This window comes from Nannobrachium achirus (assembly GCF_963921795.1).
Source record: "Nannobrachium achirus genome assembly, chromosome: 10".
NCBI lineage: Eukaryota > Metazoa > Chordata > Actinopteri > Myctophiformes > Myctophidae > Nannobrachium > Nannobrachium achirus.
In genome coordinates, this window is record NC_137819.1 from 42,050,282 (window position 1) to 42,072,328 (window position 22,047).

Sequence of the window (22,047 nt, forward strand, 5' to 3'; positions counted from 1 at the left end):
TATACCTGTTGTCATAGGACCCGTTTTGACCATCTGTTTGCCTGTGTCCATTTATGCCCATATATGGAGATATCTGTATCTGTCTGTCTGCGTCCACTTTATGCCCATATATGGAGATCTTTGACCATCTGTTTGCCTGTGTCCATTTATGCTCATATATGGAGATATCTGTATTTGTCTGTCTGCATCCATTTTATGCCCATAAATGGAGATCTATGCAGACACAGTGCCAGTTCCGGAAAATCCTGATGTCAGACATCAGAATCCGAACCTTTCGTGCTGGTTCCAGAAAATCGTGTATCGGGTCGGGTCGGGTCGAGGCCGAGCACTGCACTACCTGCTGCGGTGGGGAATGCACGTGCCGAATTTGAAATAGGGAATGAATGCCCCACCCTTTAATGCAAACCCCATGAATGCCCCACCCTTTAATGCAAACCCCAATATACCTGTTGTCATAGGACCCGTTTTGACCATCTGTTTGTCTTTGTCCACTTATGCCCATATATGAAGATCTCTGCACACACAGTACCGGTTGCAGAAAACTCTGATGTCAGACTTTATGCCCATATCTGGAGAACGCGCGTGCCGGTGGGAAGAAGGGTTCTCGAGATACGCGGATTACATACATACATAAACATTCACAGAGATTTTGTGTTGACTCATGTGGCGTACGTGATGTCAGAGCCTTTTATGAAGTGATGTCACAATGACTCAGCGCTTGCGCCGATTTCCTCCGGAACAGCATGATGTCAACAATCAGCTCCGCATAAGGAGATTCCGAACGTTTCGCACCGGTTTCGGAAATATACCTGTTGTCATAGGACCCGTTTTGACCATCTGTTTGTCTTTGTCCACTTATGCCCATATATGAAGATCTCTGCACACACAGTACCGGTTGCAGAAAACTCTGATGTCAGACTTTATGCCCATATCTGGAGAACGCGCGTGCCGGTGGGAAGAAGGGTTCTCGAGATACGCGGATTACATACATACATAAACATTCACAGAGATTTTGTGTTGACTCATGTGGCGTACGTGATGTCAGAGCCTTTTATGAAGTGATGTCACAATGACTCAGCGCTTGCGCCGATTTCCTCCGGAACAGCATGATGTCAACAATCAGCTCCGCATAAGGAGATTCCGAACGTTTCGCGCCGGTTTCGGAAAACCGCGAGTCGGGTCGGGTCGAGGCCCGGCACTGCACTCCGCGCTGCGGCGGGCCTGTGTCCATTTATGCCCATATATGGAGATATCTGTATCTGTCTGTCTGTCGGCGTCCATTTTATGTCCATATATGGAGATCACTGCAGATATAGTTCTGGGTCCATTTTATGCCCATATGCCCATATATGGAGATATCTGTCTATTTGCGTCCATTTTATGCCTGCCCCACCCTTTAATGCAAACCCCAATATACCTGTTGTCATAGGACCCGTTTTGACCATCTGTTAGCCTTTGTCCCCACCCTTTAATGCAAACCCCAATATACCTGTTGTCATAGGACCCGTTTTGACCATCTGTTTGCCTTCTGTTAGCCTTTGTCCCCACCCTTTAATGCAAACCCCAATATACCTGTTGTCATGTTGTCATAGGACCCGTTTTGACCATCTGTTTGCCTTCTGTTAGCCTTTGTCCCCACCCTTTAATGCAAACCCCAATATATGGAGATCTCTGCACACACAGTACCGGTTGCGGAAAACTCTGATGTCAGACATCCGCTCCGCATTCGGGGATTCATTTTATGCCCATATCTGGAGAACGGTAGGTTCCGTACGGAACCATTGTTTACTTAGATATGGAAGGATGACCTCCCACTTGGGTAATGACGCCCCCTGGCGATCATTCAGAGAAACTACTTCAGCTCCCGTACTAACGTAGGTAGGAAGGGCCTGTCACTCAAACCGGAGTGACCCGCCTCCAGGCTATATAAGCCCCCGGAGGCGGAAGTAACATCCTCTTAATACCACTCTCTGCCACATTCAGTGAAACAGAGGGGCATTACGTGGGAGGTCATCCTTCCATATCTAAGTAAACAATGGTTCCGTACGGAACCTACCGTTTACTGTCAATATTCCAGGATGACCTCCCACTTGGGATTCTTAAACTCCCCTCTAAGCCACAACCTACTCTCATACCCCCACACACCCCTCATACGGGTGAGCACAGCCCAAACGGGCGTGACCCATCACCCAGAAGGTCCCAGGCCCACCGGACCTGGGTGTGAAGGCATGAGAAAATAAGGAGAGACCCTGACAGACCGAAGTCCGCCTCATTCAACTAAATGAAAAGGACAAGTCCGCCTTATAAGTAAGACACACTATATAAGGAAAACACAGGGTCCCCCCCAAAATACCCCAGGTGGCTACATGCCCACCTGTGGGAGGGGAAGATCCGACTCCTCTATGACGTAGAGGAGGCAACTGCACCCAGAACCGAATGCGCTAGCGAAGAGGATTCGATATCCAGGTGATAGTAGGCTGCAAAGGTAGAAGGCGAAGACCAATTCGCCGAAACACAAATCTCCTGAACGGAGACTCCCTTTGCCAGTGCCCACGAAGTAGCCACACCTCTAGTGCTATGGGCTTTAAGTGCCGCCGGCACTTCCACACCCGCACTAGAGTAAGCCAGCCTAATAGCATCCACAATCCACCTCGAAAGAGTGGGTCTAGACACCGGCTTTCTGACAAGAACATTGCCCATTTCCACGAAGAGCTGAGAAGAAGCTCTAGAACCAGCAGTCCTGTCACAGTAGGCCTTCAATGCCCTGACAGGACAAAGGCAATTCAGCCGTTCATCCTCCACCGAGACAAACGGAGGAGGATGAAAAGCCAGAAGAACAACAGGCTCCTTAGGAACCACCATGTTCTTAGGAACAAACTTAAGATGAGGCTTGAGCAACACCTTGAGATCATTGTTCATAAACTGCATGCACTCCGCAGACACCGAGAGAGCTTGCAGGTCACCAACTCTTTTAGCCGTGTCCAAAGCCAGCAAAAGAGCCGTCTTGAAACTCAAAAGTTTCAAAGGCATCCCTACAAGCGGCTCAAAGGGAGCCCGACATAGGCCCCCTAGAACCACCTGCAGATCCCAAACTGGGAACAAAGACCTAGTCACCGGCCTCAAACGTTCAACTCCTTGCATGAACTTGATGACCTCCGGGACTTTAGAAGGTGCCTTGCCCGCCACCCCCAGGTGACAGGCATTAATAGCCGCCAAATACCCCCTAAGGGTAGAAAATGCAAGACCACTTCTCAAGCGGTCCTGCATAAATTCCAGAATTTCCTGGGCTGACGCCACATGGGCCACCACCGGTGGAACACGCGACTCACACCAGTCCTCAAAGGCATTCCACCTTCCATCATAAGACGCCCTCGTAGAAGGCGCCTTAGCACTCTGAATGGTAGCAACCACTTCAGAAGAAAAACCAGCCGCCAGCAGGTTTAACCTTTCACGTGCCAAACCCACAGGTCTAGGACCTGCAGGTCTTGGTGGAAGATCTCCCCCCTGGCCTGACTCAACAGATCCCTGCACTGAGGCAGCTGCCAACCCGGTTCGCAAAGGAGAGGGGCGATCGCCGACCTCCACGTGCCCTTGTAGGGAGCCACCAGGAGCATCTCCAGACCGAACCTCCTGACTCTCTCCAGAGTGGGTCGGATTAAGTCGAAGGGGGGAAACGCGTACAGTAGACCTCTCGGCCACGTGTGCGCTAAGGCGTCCAACCCCAAGGGAGGACTGCCCTTCACCGCGAAGAACAACGGACACTTCGTATTCTCCGCTGACGCAAACAGGTCCGCCACTGGCTGACCGAACTTGCGAAAAATCTGGCTCGCCACCCTGGGGTGGAGAGACCAATCCTCGTAGCGAGAACCTCCCCTGGACAGGAGATCTGCTCCGCTGTTGAGGAGACCTGGGACGTGTAAGGCCCTGATCGACTTGAGGCGCGACAAGCACCAAACCGTCAATTCTCGAGCCAGACGGTCCAGTGGCAACGACGACAGGCCCCCCTGTTTGTTGACATAAAACATGGCCGTCGTATTGTCTGTCCTGACCAGGACGTGACAATGCAAAATCCAAGGCTCGAAATGCTTGAGCGCCAGGAGTATAGCCATCAACTCCAAATAGTTGATGTGACGACCCCTCATCTCCAGAGGCCAAAGCCCCTGCGCTGTGCGCCCCTCGAAAGTGGCTCCCCATCCACTGAGACTGGCGTCTGTCGTGATCGACTTGCGGGAAACCACCTCGCCAATCGAGACTCCGCTGGTGAGGAACCCCTCCACCAGCCACGGAGACAGGGCGATCGCGCAGGAAGGGGAAACCGTAACCTTCTTGTACTTCAAGGAGGGCGGGATCCCGAGGGATAACATCCATCTTTGAAAAGGTCTCATATGAAACCTGCCCAAACGCAACAGATGTACTGCGGAAGCCATCATTCCCGTCAGTACCATGCAACTCCTGTAAGTGACCTCCTGGCCCACTTGAAAGGAGTCGAGACATTCCCGAAACCTGTCCACCCTCTCCTCTGAGAGACGGGCCGACATGTCGGATGAGTCCAGAAGGACCCCAATGAATGTAAGACGACTTGCTGGAGTCAGCATGCTCTTGCCGTGGTTGACTATGAAACCTAAGGCCTTCAGGTGAGCCAAAACCACTTGTGTGAGACGCGCCACTTCGTGGGCGGAGCTCGCTGAAATCATCCAATTGTCGATGTACGTCGCCAACCTGACGCCCTGCTGTCTCAGCGGGGCGATGGCTGCTTCGGTCACTTTCACGAAAACCCTCGGGCTCAGTGACAGACCGAAAGGGAGTACTGTATACTCGTACAGGCGACCCTCGAAGGCGAACCGTAGGAATTTCCTGTGTGGGGGATAAATCTGGACGTGCTGATAAGCATCCTTCAGATCCACTGAACAGTGGAAATCCCCTTGCCTGACCGACCGTAACATGGTGGGTACAATTAGCATCCTGAAAACGTATTTCTTCAGGTACACGTTTGGTGCCTTTAGGTCCAGGATGGGACGTAGCCCCCCCCCCTTTTTGGGCACCAGGAAATAACGGCTCCAAAATCCCATGCGGGATTGGGTCCTGTCCAGCTCCACTATAGCACCCTTGCTTAGCAAGGAGCTGATCTCTTCTCTCAAAAGATTTGCTTTTAAACCACGCGCCCTGGTATGAATAACCCTGCTCGAAAGCGGGGGTATGTCTGCGAACTGTAACCTGTAACCCCTGGTTATCGTTCGAAATACCCAATGGCTCGGGTTGCATAACTTCCACTGGCGCGCGCAGCGTGCTAGCGTGTTTTGAGCGAGAGAAACCCCACCACTGTGCTTCCGTGACGGCGGAGCTTTTTGGCGGCCGGACCGGAAGTGGGGAACCTGCGTATCCGTATCCGGAACACCCGGATGCGGAGCGCAGGGGTTCAATAGGCCGCAAGGCGGGAACACCTTCTGATTGTACCGCTTGACTAGCGGAGCTTTTTGCGGCCGGACCGGAAGCGGGGAGCTAGCGAATCCGTATCCGGTGAAACCGGAAGCGTTCGGTTTTCGCTCGATAGAGCAACAGGAAGAGCAAAGCGATTCGACTGATAAACAGACTCGCCCACAACTAAAGCATTCTCCCCTGACAGGAGAGGAACTTTTACGCATAACTTCCACTGGCACGCGCAGCGTGCTAGCGTGTTTTGAGAGAGAGAAACCCCACCACTGTGCTTCCGTGACGGCGGAGCTATTTGGCGACTGGACCGGAAGCGGGAGACCTGCGTATCCGTATCCGGAACGACCGGATGCGGAGCGCAAGGGTTCAATAGGCCGCATGGCGGAAACACCTTCTGGTTGTACCGCTTGACTAGCGGAGCTATTTTGCGGCGGGACCGGAAGCGGGGAGCGAGCGAATCCGTATCCGGTGTCACCGGAAGCGTTCGCACTTCGCTCGATAGAGAGACAGGAAGAACAAAGCGATTCGACTGATAAACAGACTCGCCCACAACTAAAGCATTCTCCCCTGACAGGAGAGGAACTTTTACGTTTAATACCTGCTCTAAGGCCTTTATGCTTGTCCCTTGACCCGGGCTCATAGTAGGCCGACAGAATTTCTGACTCAAAGTTAAATTCATAGCATCGCTCACGCGAGGGAAAGCCCACTCGCGCGCATGAGGAACCACATAATTGTTTGACGTTAACATTACTGGTTGCTGATAAAACCTGTGATTGATTAAGGAGTCCTGACGGGACTTCATCATTCTTACAGGAGGCATGCATAAAGGAGTCATATTGTCGACGCGAGGGATATTCCACTCGCGCGCATGAGGAACCACATAATTGTTTGACATTAACATTACTGGTTGCTGATAAAACCTGTGATTGATTAACGAGTCCTGACAGGACTTCATCATTACTACAGGAGGCATGCATTTATCTTAGCCCCTGTCCTAAGGCCTTTATGTTTGTCCCTTGACGAGGGCTCATTAGTAGGCCGGCAGAATTTTGTGACTCATTGTTAATTCATTGCATTGACCACGCGATGGATATTCTCCTCGCGTGTAAGGGGAACCATCTAAATGTTTGACATAACATTACTGGTTGCTGATAAAACCTGTGATTGACTACAGAGTCCTGACAGGACTACATCAATTTTACAGGAGGCATGCAAGATGGAGTCGTCTGTGCAATAGAGTTGGACAGAAACAGACTTGTTCTTTCAACAGATTTATCTGGGACACAAGAGGCATATTCATTGACATTCTCATTTTTATTTCCCCAACGCGGGGAAAAATAAACGTCCTTGTTTGGGGGGAGGGGAACCGGGTGACACCACGGACCCCTGCCCCAACACAATCCCCCTCTACAATGTCCGCAACTAAAGCATTCTCCCCTGACAGGGGAGGAACTTTTACGTTTAATACCTGCGCTATGGCCTTCATGCTTGTCCCGTGACGAGGGCTCATAGTAGGCCGACAGAATTAGTGACTCATCGTTAAATTCATTGCATTGTTCACGCGAGGGATATTCCCCTCGCGTGTAAGAGGAACCATATAAATGTTTGACATTAACAATACTGGTTGCTGATAAAACCCGTGATTGATTAAAAAGTCCTGACAGGACTTCAACACTTTTACAGGAGTCATGCAAGATGGAGTCATCTGTGCTAGTGCAATAGAGTTGGACAGAAACAGACTTTGTTCTTTCAACAGATCTATCTGGGACACAGGAGGCATATACATCGACATTCTCATTTTCATTTCCCCGACGCGGGGTACAGAAAATAAACGTCGTGCCCACCACTCTATACTGGGGTCTGACAGAACCCAGAAAAGATTGTGCTTGTGTAACTTCCATGAGGATTGTAGCGCTTTAGTGAATCCAACATCTCCGTTGCAGAAAACCAACGTCCTCTGCCATCGCTCCACCCGCTCCACCCGCCTGACTGGCGGGTGGAGGGGCAGTTGAAGTGCTGGCGCCGCAGGGGCCTTACCTTTCACTGTAAAGACAGGGCGAGAGCCATCCTCCTCCGCCATGTCCTCCTCCTTCTCGTCCTCAGAGTATCCTGAGTACGAACCCTAGCTCTGACTGGAGCTCAGGTCCGATTCGCGCCTGAAGGATCGGACTGTTTTGCTAAAGTTCACGTCGAAGGGGACGTCTCCGACGGTCACCTCACAACGCTACTCTTTAGGCACCGCGCCCGTGGGAGAAATGGTCACCGGAGGGATATTGTTAGACTTCTTAGTCACCTTCCTCGCGGTAACTCCGCCAGACCCGCCAGCTCCAGTGACAGTGGAGCTAGCTGCGGTCGGCTGCACGGCAGGCGGTGTCTCACGTCGCTTGGCGCCATCTTGACCAAGGCGCGCTGCTGAACAAGCGGTGCCCCGGACGGCAGCGCCGCACCTTGACTATCGGTGCGGGCCGCCTGGGGCGGACAGCCTGGGCTGTAGGATCCAGAGCGTTAAGCCCTCCTGGTGGAGCGCAGGCTCCGAGGCCTGCCCTAGCCAGGTGGAACCGATGTACCATAGCGAAGCAGTGTAGTTAACATTAACAAGGAAGCTGTCGAGCAACGAGCTAACGGCTAATGCTAGGCCAAACTTGGTTCAGGCAGAAACATACATTCCCTCGGCAGAAAGGCAAGAGGGACCATAGCGAAACACGTAGCTAACGTTAACAAGGAAGCTGTCGAGCAACGAGCTAACGGCTAATGCTAGGCCACGCTTGGTTCAGGCAGAGGCCTTAACAAGCTAACAGCAGAACAAACATACATTCCCTCGGCAGAAAGCAAGAGGGTTCATAGCGAAGCAGTGTAGCTAACGTTAACAAAGGAAGCTGACGAGCTAACAAGCTAACGGCTAAAGCTAGGCCACGCTTGATTCGGGCAGGGCCTGAACAAGCGGTAAGCAGTGTAGCTAACGTTAACAAAGAGCAGACGAGCTAACAAGCTAACGGCTAATGCTATGCCACGCTTGCTTCGGCGGAGGCCTGAACAAGCAGTAATAATCCTTTGTTATAGAAGGAAATAACCGTCGTTTTAGGACGGGACAAGAATAAGTATTCTTAAGTACGGGTTAATTCAACACTCGCCGGTGGGCGACTCCAATGCCACCGCTTTAGGCTAATGCGCGAAGAATAATAATACAAAGGCTGAGTTTCAACTTATCTGAATGTGATATCGCAGAGAGTGAAAAGAGGATGTTACTTCCGCCTCCGGGGGCTTATATAGCCTGGAGGCGGGTCACTCCGGTTTGAGTGACAGGCCCTTCCTACCTACGTTAGTACGGGAGCTGAAGTAGTTTCTCTGAATGATCGCCAGGGGGCGTCATTACCCAAGTGGGAGGTCATCCTGGAATATTGACAGTAAACGCGCGTGCCGGTGGGAAGAACGGTTCTCGAGATTCACATACATACATACACATTCACAGAGATTTTTTGTTGACTCCTGGCGTACGTGATGTCAGAGCCTTTTATGAAGTGATGTCACAATGAGTCAGCGATTGTGCCGATTTCCTCAGGAACAGCCTGATGTTAACAATCAGCTCCGCATAAGGAGATTCCGAACGTTTCGCGCCGCTTCGGGAAAACCGCATGCCGAGTCGGGCCGAGGCCCGGCACTGCACTCCGCGCCGCAGCGGGGAACGCGCGTGCCGAATCTGAAGCCGGTGGGACGAACGGTTCTCGAGATACGCGGATTACAAACAAACAAACAAACAAACAAACAGACAGAGATTTGTCGCATTTATAGATAGATATGGAGATATCTGTCTATCTGCGTCCATTTTATGCCCATATATGGAGATCTCTGTATCTGTCTGTCTGTGTCCCTTTTATGCCCGTATATGGAGATCTTTGTGATTCTGCATCCATTGTATGCCCATATATGCCATATATGGAGATATATGTTTATCTGCGTCCATTTTATGCCCATATATGAGATTTCTGTCGCTTTTTCAAACAGATGGTCAAAACGGGTCCTATGACAACAGGTATAATGGGGTTTGCATTAAAGGGGGAACCGGCACTGTGTCTGCAACACAGTCGGAGGCACAGACAGATACAGAGATCTCCATAATGGGAATAAAGGGACACAGACAAACAGATGGAGGAGGAGACAAACTTAATGCAAACCCCATTATACCTGTTGTCATAGGACCCGTTTTGACCATCTGTTTGCCTGTGTCCATTTATGCCCATATATGGAGATATCTGTATCTGTCTGTCTGCGTCCACTTTATGCCCATATATGGAGATCTTTGACCATCTGTTTGCCTGTGTCCATTTATGCCCATATATGGAGATATCTGTATTTGTCTGTCTGCATCCATTTTATGCCCATATATGGAGATCTATGCAGACACAGTGCCAGTTCCAGAAAATCCTGATGTCAGACATCAGAATCCGAACCTTTCGTGCTGGTTCCAGAAAATCGTGTATCGGGTCGGGTCGAGGCCGAGCACTGCACTACCTGCTGCGGTGGGGAACGCACGTGCCGAATTTGAAATAGGGAATGAATGCCCCACCCTTTAATGCAAACCCCATGAATGCCCCAGCCTTTAATGCAAACCCCAATATACCTGTTGTCATAGGACCCGTTTTGACCATCTGTTTGACTTTGTCCACTTATGCCCATATATGAAGATCTCTGCACACACAGTACCGGTTGCGGAAAACTCTGATGTCAGACTTTATGCCCATATCTGGAGAACGCGCGTGCCGGTGGGAAGAAGGGTTCTCGAGATACGCGGATTACATACATACATACACATTCACAGAGAATTTGTGTTGACTCATGTGGCGTACGTGATGTCAGAGCCTTTTATGAAGTGATGTCACAATGACTCAGCGCTTGCGCCGATTTCCTCCGGAACAGCCTGATGTCAACAATCAGCTCCGCATAAGGAGATTCCGAACGTTTCGCGCCGGTTTCGGAAAACCGCGAGTCGGGTCGGGTCGGGCCCGGCACTGCACTCCGCGCGGCGGCGGGGAACGCGCGTGCCGAATCTGAAGCCGGTGGGACGAACGGTTCTCGAGATACGCGGATTACAAACAAACAAACAAACAAACAAACAGACAGAGATTTGTCGCATTTATAGATAGATGATTGTGACCAGATCCAGTCAGACACTCAAAATCCCTCATTAATTTGTCACTCTTCTTTGTCACTCTTCTTTGTCTCTCTTCTGACATCACCATGAGTACTGCTTGCATTCTGAGCTCAAGAGGCAATGGCCACCCTCTATAGTGCTTGGCTGTGTGCTGGAGACATCAGAGACCACCAGACTGATGTCAGCACTAGATGTCCTTGCCGGCTCCATATAGAGCTGTAGATCGGCTTAGGTCCAAATATGGAGTTTATTTTGCGACCGTAGGTCGCAGTTTAGTCTGTGAACCGTCACAGCTTGAACGTATCTCTGCCTATAACGCCTGACACTGTGGTTCCCCTGACACATCACTGTGACATCACAGGTGACAAGTGATGTCAGATACTCAGAGCAGAGATCTCCATATATGGGCATAAAAGTCTGAGACATCACTGTGACATCACAGGTGACATCACAGTGATGTCAGATACTCAGATCAGGGATCTCCATATAATATACGCATTTATGCCCATATTATGGGCATAAAATTGATCTCCATTTATGGGCATGAAAGGGATTGTATGTATGATGTCAGACGACAGAATCCATATATGGCCAAGACAGATGGCGCAACCTCAATGTCACTTTTCGCGCTTAGGCGTCTTACTGGTTAGGTGAGACCTAGATAAGTTAGAAAGTTTTGTTGGGTAGCTCCATATATGGAGTTCCAGGAGGGAGTATGTGATGTCAGACTTGGATAAGTCAGTTATCTCCATGTATGGGGATGTCATAATTGATTAGCTCAGTTATCTCCATTTATGGGGATCCAGGCCTCCTGAACACAGTCTTGCGGTGGTATCCGTTACGACTAAGGCTGGCAAGTAGGCCTATTATATGAAAGCCTTCTTTACACATACGTCAGTTTTTCAAAATACCAGTCCAAGAAAACACGTTTTGTGTGTATAGTGGACCAGCGGCATCAATTAAAGCTGCACGATGTAACTTCCCTCTTCTAACCCTGGATTTGAACCCGGTTTCTTGCACAAGTGCTGACATTTTTACCATTCAGCTAATAGAGCCTGCCTGCTTTCTCAGGGGATAAAACAAATCTTTAAGCCTTACTGGCCCCCAAACTGTGGAATAAACTCCCTGTTGCACTTAGAACGACAGACTCACCCCCTAGCTTCCGCCGTGGTCTGAAGACACCTCTTCAGACTCCACTTTAGCCCATAGCACTTACCGTAGTGCTTGCCTACCCTCAATGACCTACATACATTTACATTTGTTATTAGTTTTACTGAATAGGTGCTTGGTCTACCTATGTTTTTCTTAGATTACAATGTATAGATTACAATCTATGCATTTGATGTATTGGTGTTGATGTATGGAATACTGTATTACTTTGCTATTGTAAGTCGCTCTGGATTAGCGTCTGCTAAATGCCTAAATTGCAAGTTGCTAAACATCAGATTAAAATGTGTGTCAGATCCTCTGTCTAGGTGAGAGACATGACCTTTGACACAATCTAAAAGTCTCAATAGAAGAGCAGGGAGACAAAATACAAGCACCTCAGTCACTTTTATAAGTTATACTGTAAATTAAAGAAATGTTAGGCTACATAGTGCCACTTTAAATAATAAGAAAGACTATTACAGGATAATTCAATACAGTATATCACAAGTACATGTCAATAAATGGTTACTGTAACACTCCACAACTCTGTCAATAAAAAAATAAATGTTTTATTTATGTTTATTCAGCATGATCAAAAGTAAAAAAAACACTGAATTCTTTTTCAGATTACAATATAACACTTAAATCTAAAACTCAAAAAATCTAAAACACAAATCAAAATCTACACTACCATTTAAAAGATGTATAGGATTGGTGATTTCTTGTATCTCTCTCAGTTCAGCATATTGGAATGTCCGGTGTGTTCTTGTTCGGCGACCAGAGAAAATAACAAATGTCTTTGTCTCACGAAAAGTGTTATCAAGGCACCCAGGTGGACCTCAGCAGATAAAGGGACCGACATGGACCTCACCAGACGTACGGCCAGTAGACAGTTAATGATGGGGTGGCATGCCAGACAGACATAGAGTGACCTAACCAAACTTTAGATGGTGGGAATCGGGGAACAAACAAGATCTCATGCCGGGAAAGTTGTGTAATTAGAATTACCATTAAATGTGGCACGTACCTAAATCCCTCAGGAAGACAAAAACAAGGCCAGATGGCCATGTTATGGCAAAAGTCTATTGTAAAAAGAGGTGGTGCCATAGTTTTGTACTTTTTCTGTTTTGTATGTGCTTATGAAGTTAACATAATTCTAATAGGCCACCGGGCGGAGTTATAATGTGCAGATGTGTCCTCCCCGTGTATTTGTGTTTACTTCCTGAAAGCTGAAAGCCTCTTTGTCAAAAGGCCCAGACGAAAAACACAGATTAAATGACATCATATATTCATCCCCTCCCCTTTTACCATTCACCCAACACTGTGAGTGTGGCTAACTTCAGCTGGGTCACCACCCACCTGACAACCAGGCATAACTAATGAACTGGTGGTTGTGGCCACATAAAATCATTTGAAGAATTCTTCCTCCTAGTATAATCATAATACCTGATCATCATGTTTTAGGGGAGAAAAAAATCATGGCACTTGGCCCTGCATCTTTAAGCACATGACATGATTTGTAGTATTGAAAGACGAGGGGGATAATGGCGGTATATATTGTCGGGGTAGATGAGCCTCAGATAATCTTTACCGGCACTATCAGTCTTTGTCGACTTAACCTCTGCATGGCATAAATAATGCCATGTGTATGTATACTCTTTGTGTTTAGGTTACTGGCACATCTGTTGAATGAGATACCCCAAAATCATATCATCACTGTCTGGCAGAAACCAGCTAACACATTCTTTTTTCTTATTTTCTTTTCATAAATCAGTGCTATTGAACACCCTTTACGTCTGTGTGTTGGTTAAAAAAATAGTACCTGTGCAAGGTGAGCGGTATCTCCTTATATGGGCCGTTCTGTCCGTGGCGTCATTCACCTCCATACATGGAGTCTGTGCTCATACGGACATACCGTGCTCATACGGACAAAAAGTACTCGGCCAAAACCTAACCTAACTCCACTTGAGCTGGATGTTTTTCTCATTTCCTGACATTTTTACATTTTGAAGATAGCTGGTTTGAAACCAGCTATCTTCAAAATGTAAAAATGTCAGGAAATGAGAAAAACATCCAGCTCTTTGAAAATATCTCTGTAGTCCGTCAGAAACCAGTGGTTTCTGACGGACTACAGAGATATTTTCAAAGAGCTTGGGCACAGCAGGTAAAAATAGCATTACAAATACTGTATGTATGGTTAATAGTTAAGTTATGGCGATCATAAGCCTGGTAAATTGGAACTATTATTCTTGAGCGCCTTCTTCAATCTTGAGCTCCCAGGGCACATTAAGTGCCTTTTCCAAAGGGTACAGGGGGAATAGATGTAATCTATCATAAGAAGCAAAGAAGCTTTTCAGTGAAATGATGGGTCTTCTTCAATTGGCTACAATACAGACTTTGCTGAGCTTTCCACTACATGACTGTATGTTACATGACTGGTTCTTGAGTTTTTCTGTGATGCAGTGACAGCAGAATGTGTTCAGACTGCACCTAAAACTTGGCAGAAGACGGATGGTTGAATCCATGGATGTGCAAAGCCACGTTTCATACACTAAGGCAAATCAAAGTGATACATAGGGCATACAATGGCATTAAAAGACAAAGAGAAATATTTTCATCCATCCCTAAACTTCTTTGCCTTATTTTACTACTTTGGGGGGGAAAAGAATCCAAATACTTCAAATAGCCGTTGTGAGCTTGTACAGTAGATCAGCTGGTTGAAATATTGGGACACTGTGGCGCAGTTGGTATGGCGCTGTCGCCTCACAGCTAGAAGGTCCTGGGTTCGGTTCCCGCAGAGTGACGCTGTTGGCGCTGGGGACCTGTTCTCTCCTCCGCGTCATCAGCCCACACCCTAGTTGGGGATTGGCGAAAGGACCATTCTGTGTGGAATTTGCATGTTCTCCCCATGTCTCCTAGGGTAGATACCCTCACAAAAACATGCAGTAATCCTGGTCTCTATAATGCCTCCCCCTGGCCAGCCAGGGCTCCTTATGGAGGGGAAAGGAACTGGTTGGAATAACGTGTTCCTTCCACTTGTTACGTCCAACCGGGGAAGCTCCCCCCTGTCAGGTGATAAGAAGCGGCCTGCTCACTCCTCATGCACTGAAGGATGCATGGGCTCAGTTCGGGGCTCTCCCCAGGTTGGCAGAGGGAAGGTAGACCCATTACACCTTAGGCATTAACACCGGGTGAAAAATGGGTTACAAAATCGAGGGATAAATTAAAAAAAAAAAAAAAAAACAAGAAAAAAAAACTATTTGAAATATTCAAAAATGTTTTTCAAAATAGTAAAACATGGCCAAAAAGTTGACGGATAAGGGGTAAGGCATGGACGAAAATAGAGGCCAAAATTCTTATTTTTATTGCATGGCTCTGTATGTCAGATTGTGCTCTGTATAGGAGGCAAACCATCTACATCTACTGTCTGTCTGTCTCTGTCTATATCTCTCCAGGCCTAATCTTGCAAACTACTGGACTGATCGGCACCAAATATCTTGCAGCTTAGCAATTATTTTTGCATTCTCTGAGGACTTGTCCACCTTCTCCACCACCACCCACACCCTTAACACATACTGTAAACTTGTACTACAAAATGTTTGAGAATATACAAAATTTAACAAGTACTGTATTTGTAAATATTTTAGAGCATTTTCCATATCGTCTCTGTAAAACTCATAAAACTCCAAAACTCTATTAATTTTCAGGGTTCAAATTCAAAAGTATCAAAAGTAGTAGATCTATAAGCTCAAAACAGGGCGCAATCGAGCTTGCGGATCTGCTACTTTTGGTGCTTTTGTGTGACACTGTAGTGTGATCAGGTATAGGGCATTATTCATTCACGAAAAAAACACAAAAAGTTAGAATATGGAGATAAGAGGTTTCTGCCCGACAGCAACGATATGTAGCGTACATTCTGTCCACCAACAAATATATTCTCTCCCATGTGTGTAAATGTTACAGGGTAACTGGGTAACTCAGGGAGACTGTGGTAAGAGCGCTCGTTTTGTAGTTCACCACGTAGTTCAACGATTGCATTCACCACAGCTTCGTAACTCGCGCGGCGCTCCGCCGGCCGCGCGGCCCTGGCCCGCTCTTTGCGGCCACTCGCGCCTGCGGCGCTCGGGGGCGAAGAGCAGGACCAAGGTCCGCTGGCCTTCGCGCCGCTTGCAATGTCGTGGACAATCGAGTGGCTCCGCCTGGAGGACGTTGTTGTGGCGACCGCTTGTTCCGCCCTGTGCGGCACGGCAAGCGCTCCGTTTCTCTAATTCTCTGAGACGCAAAAAAAACGTGACATAAATATTATAAAGATAAAACGTAAAATAAATGAAATACACATATTTGTTGCTGTATGGGTAAAAGACTGAGTGGCATCAAAACACCATGGAAATTGATCCACAGCCAAATTGAACACACTCTTCTGAGCTGCTTCATGTGTCTGGATATAAATAGTTGTCGGACGATAAGGAGGCTAGGGCCACGAGAAAGTGCTCCCATTTCGATCGTATTACTCCGGAGGCATTTCTGATAGCAGGGGAATGAAGAGATGAGCGGAATGGGAAAAGGCAGTTAGCATGTTTGTGTTTGGAATACTGATGGCTGTGAGAGACTAAATCACCTATATATAGGTATAGGTAGGGCTCCAGGACCCCCAACTTGTGGCCCCTGCTATTCCTATGGAGACTCCAACATTCAATAGCATGGTCTCAGATCCTCACTGCTGAACGTTCCAGATTGCCAATATAAAACAAGAGGTGGAAGGTGCCTTTGCCTTTAGAGCCCTGACACTTTGAAATGCCTTGCCCGAAGAGATAAGGCTTGCTGGGTCTTTGTCCTCTGTTTTAAATCCCTTCTGAAAGATCACCTGCATAGAGCTGCTTTCAATCCCCAGCACTATTGATTGTATGTCATTTGTTTTATTGTATTTTGTTTATTAAAAAAATAAAGAAAGAAAAATGCTTTGTGATGTGCTGTTTTGTCTTTGTATTGTGGATTCCTCTTTGTCTTATGGATTCTTCTGTCAAGCACTTTGTGACTCTAGTTATTATATGTGTCAGTGTCTGTGTGGGAGTGTGTGGAAGAGAGACATGCGGTATATGATGAAGGCATGATTGTCTGTGTGAGTGCGCATGAGTACTGTAATTTGAAGCATTTATGGAGAAGTTCATCCACATTAGAATGTCCATAAGAGCGAAATTAGAAGTACCTGTTTTCCCCTTTAGTAACAGGAGCACAACCTGCATACTTAGTAGCACAGCGGCAGACAAAGACTCTGGCTGGAAACAAATGACATCCATCCCACACTAAGTTGCAACCTGCTTTCTTTTCAGCCCTGCAGGGAGCGGAGCTTGAATTGTAATGCTGCTCAGTCCGTCCGATGCTTTGGTCTGGTCTCAAACAAGACAGCTTCGAAAACTGCTGTCTGGCTGGATTGCCATGAAATTTGCTGTGCAGTGCACATTCATGCTCCACATAGGGTGAACTCTATAGTTTGGTGGCACCGTAGCCTTAATTCCTCTAGTAGTGCAGGGGTCTTCAACAGGGGGTCCGCCGGTCCGGGTCCCCTAGGGGTCCTTAGAGTTACTACAGGAGGGGGGATCTTTGTGTAAGATAGAATATATATTTTCCATTAACCACTATCATCCCTATTCGGAGATAGCACATCCGCCTATTTTCGTCAAAGAGGTTTGGTGTAAAGGGAAAGAAGACTAGGCTAAGTACTGAGTGAAAGCAAGGTCAGGGTTACTACAGTAAGTATTGACGGAAACGGAAATGTTTGAAAATTAACATGAATCCAACATCCTGTCAAACAAGTCTATGAAGTGATCAAATGTTATACAATGTAGTGGGGGTCCCTGCTTCATCGCTCATGAGCTAAGGGGTCCTTGGCCTGAAAAACATTGAAGACCCCTGCTCTAGTGCGAACCATAGGCCACGTTATCCACTCGTTTACAAGATATGTCATAATCTATTAGGCATACTGCAATGAATCTTGCTTAGTATTCACCCCGGCACCCTGGTTGATGAGCTCTATAACAATTCCTCCACCAACATCCTCAGGCCAATAGGCACCTTGGCCTGCCATTACGATACTTTGTTTAATTTAACCTTTACTTATTTATTAATTCAGTTTTCTTTTGTTGTGGATTTCTGTGACTGGGTTCTTCCTCCAGAGAATTGATCAAGAGCCGTGAGACAAATGTTGAATCTCAAGCGTGTTGTTGTTTCTGCAATGCAGAGGTTAAGTCTACAAAGACATGATGACGTGTTACAGATTGTCTGAGGCTCATCTACCCTCGACATTGGGTTTTATTTATTATCCCTCATCTATAAATCATCTCAACAATATACTTTTGCCATAACATGGCCATCTGGCCTTATCTTGGACCTGAGGGATTTGTATGCATGCCACATTTACTGGTAGTTACACAACTTTCCTGGCGTCAGACCTTGAAGTTTGGTTAGGTACGCTATGACCTTCGTCTGGCGCGCCACCCCATCTTTAACTACACGACATACGTCTGCTGAGGTCCACCTGGGTCCCTTGATAACACCTTTTGCAAGATGGAGACATTTGTTAAATCCTAACAGGCCCTTGTTATTGCCACAATTGCGGAGCTTTACTTAACAACTTAGGACATTTACTTGTGATTTTTATACTGGAATACATTTTCTGTGCTAGACTCTCTCTTGTCAATTCAATATATCATGTGTATTTTTGTCAATTGAAGCTGTGACGTAAAGGACGACATCACCCATTTTCAACCTATCTTCATATAATTGGCCCTCACTAATGCAAATAATATGATGATAGTAACTTTTACTTAATAGTAATTTGTTACTTTACACGATTTGCAAACCCCTAGTCTTCACGGCAGTGGGCAGGACACTTTTACCTTGCGCCACCCAAGAACCCCTATTGTATTTAACTTTTTGATTGATTGATTGATTGATTGATTGATTGATTGATTGAGCACTTTATTGAAAATAAATGTAAAAAAAGATAAATACACAAGGTAGCCGAAGGCTATTGTTTCCATTGTGGTCCTTCTGGGGAAGAGGGACCAGGGAGCAACAACACAAATACAAAATTGTGGACCCAAAAACGAATAGGGACCTACAAAAAAAATCACACACGTGTGAACTGAGCGGTGGTCGTGGAGGCTGCGCAATAATTTAATTGAATTCAATTGAATGGAATTTTTGAATTGAATTGAGTGAGTGAGTGAATGAGTGAGAGAGCCACACTTGCTCACCAATAGAGAGAGCTTGGCCTGGCCTGAACGTATGTGTGTGAGTGTGCCTGGCCTATCCTGAACAACAGCGCCCCTCCCTTAACATGTGTGGTCATAAAAGGTACTGTAGGCTACTGTTAGGGGTCCCGCCTGTGACCCCAAGAATGTGGCACCCTGTCCTTTGAGGCCCTATGCACTGTGTGTACTGAATGGAGAGAGAAGGACGGGCTGCTGACGGGGCTGTTCTGTGTTCGTGCATCCAGCACCAAGATGGCCTTGAACTTGTTTGGACTCCGCAGCTGGCCACGCTAACAAGCTCTTATCTTCTATCCACAAGCGTAGATTGGACGGGTTTTTGGGTTTTAATAACCCAAGGGCCCCCCCTAGTGTCGAAAATAAAAATTGTTTTTAATAGGCCTAAATAAAAGAATGGGCCCATATCTACATAAATTCATACTAGGATATTCTATGTATTTTGTCATTTCCAATATATTAGGGGTCCCAGGGCCCTACTTTCCTAATCTGTGGGCGGTGGGCCCCCTCACAACAGTACAAATGCTTTTATTTTAGCATTATTGACTTGAGGAAGCGCCAGCTTTTTTTCCTCCCCTGCGCTGCAAGCTGGCTATCATCAACACAAACGCGTAGTAGGGGCTATGGCTACTTATATTTCCAGGACAATTTCAAAATAAACATGTTGAATGATCGATTGTATATGAAAAAAATAAAATAAAGGCTTTTGTTTTGAAATGCGCTTCTGTGCAGAGAGGAAATGGCTTTCATAGGAAGTCCCTTTACCTCTCTGTCTTCCGTGCGTATTATGGACTCATGGTGAAATGAACAACACACTACAGGCATAAGGAATAACACCAAGACAAGACCTTGAAGACCATGTAGGCTATAAAGGCATTACACATCGTCCTCTGCTCCTCTCATCCTAACTCAACACTTGGTGAGTCGTGACTCGTGGCTATATTATATTAGAGTTAGAGTAATGATGATGGAATGGATGCTAATGCTATGCTGCCTGCTGGCTAATGTACACTGTTGTGGCTAAGTGGCTTTATTGTTTATGTCGGACTTGAGTTTTGGTGCTATAATCAAATGGTTTGCGGATTCAGAATCACAAGAATCTTAGCTTTCAAATGGTATACAGCTTGCAAAGAAATAAACCGCGGAAACCCGAATAAAACGCGTTCAAATCCGCGAAAAACCGCTTCGCGCGCGTGCGTGACCCCCCCCGCTTCGCGCGCGTGCGTGACCCCCCCCAGACCCGGGCCCCTTTGATCAGGGCCCCCCTGATCTGAAAACCCATGGGGAATAAGGTCTAATTTCGCCACTGCTTCTATCTGTCAACATGAGATATGACATTCTGGGGGAGAGCGGGTTTCCCAGAGACTTCTAAAACGAGAGCGGACACTCCCCAATCTTGCATGAATAGGGGAGTCCTAGCCTGACCTTGACTGTCTGATTTTGCAAAGATGTGCGTGTTAGTGCATGTACGTGCATGTACGCGTGACAGCGTGTGTGTGCTAAAATATGTTCTGTGTGTAAATCACGCCAAGTGTGACGCGACGGACCTCTGTATAAAGGAGACTGCTCCGTGTCTCCTGCTTCAGTCTGAAGAGTGTGTTTGGAGTTGTTGTAGCTATTACCAGCCCCTTCGGGGGCTGGAAGGAAGCCTACCTTTTTGTACTTAGTGCAATTTTTGGACTTTGCACCAGCAGTTCCTGTCTATCTACTTAGAGAGTTTTGACTCTGTTTTAGTTAAGTACTCATACTGTACTTCTCTTTGTTATTTTCATTGCCAATTATTGTATTGGTGATTTTTAATTTGTAACTGTCTTCATTCACTAAAGTTTTATTATTCACTTTTATCTGGTGTTTGTCTGAAGTCATTTTCTAGAGTTTACAACTTTTAAGGTTTTGACTTTTTAACTTCCCTTCGGGGAAGTTCCGCTTCCATGGGACAGAGGTGTTAGTACCTCAGGGCACTCGAAGTAACTTCTGGCTGTGGAGCTGAGTTAGACTTTTGGTAAGAATCAACAAGTATATGTTCTTAATTTAAAAGTCTTTTCACCTTCTCAGAGACTGACACTGCGCGTGCAGGTGTCAGTTGGGTATGCTTGGCAGACAATAAAATACAAATTCCCAACCCTAACCGGATGGACAGTTTGTCCGCAGTGGGCTCTTTGTATCAAATAAGTCAAGCTGCTTCTCTCCATAAACAGCCCTTGGTGAGAGCTACAAGGTACCAGACTCATACTTTTCATTGTCTTTGTGGTTTTGCATTCTCCATTCAGACCTAAGGTCTACATTTCTAAAGTAAGGTGCATAGCCTGGTCTTTAAAATAAATAGTTGCTGTAGAAAGTAATGAAATTCACCAGTTAAAGAGGGTCTCATTAGACAGTTCAGTCTTTATTCAGAGAAAGGTGCATATACAGTAATAGTAGGTTTATACAAATGAGAAAGGTTATAACACCTGTTTGTGTTAACTTAAAGGTATAGTGTAGCGTTAGTGACAGTGTTTATTAAAAAAAGATCTGGTAACTTCTTGGGCTTAGGACCTGAGGAGGGTTCCGGACGGCGTCGAGGTTTGCCTTAAAAGGTGAAAGGGCATTCAGCAACTCGGAGCTCATTACAGCTACATACAGACACGGACGGAGACAGACAGACAGACAGACCCACACACACCGCCACGTATAGGAGCGTTGTGACCACCGCTCAAAAAGAGAGAGAGAAAAAAAAAGAAAGCCGTGAACAGCTTGAGTAAAAATATTTTCCTACATTTAAACATGTATACATTTTAAAACAGACAAACAAACCAATCTAAGAAATTACATGAATAAAAAAGAATACTTAAGAAGTAGCGAAAATTACGCATTGTGCTTGTGCACTTGTACCGTAAAACTGCTGTTTTCACTAGTTTGGGTCCCGGGCAAACGCATAATCTCTCTTTTGGGCCTCGACCTGAGAAGTTTGGGAACCACTGATCTAAATGATCAACAGGCCTACCAGTACTTGGTTTAAAATTAGGTGATATTATTGGACAAACATATTTTTTTATGAAAATTGAACGTTTT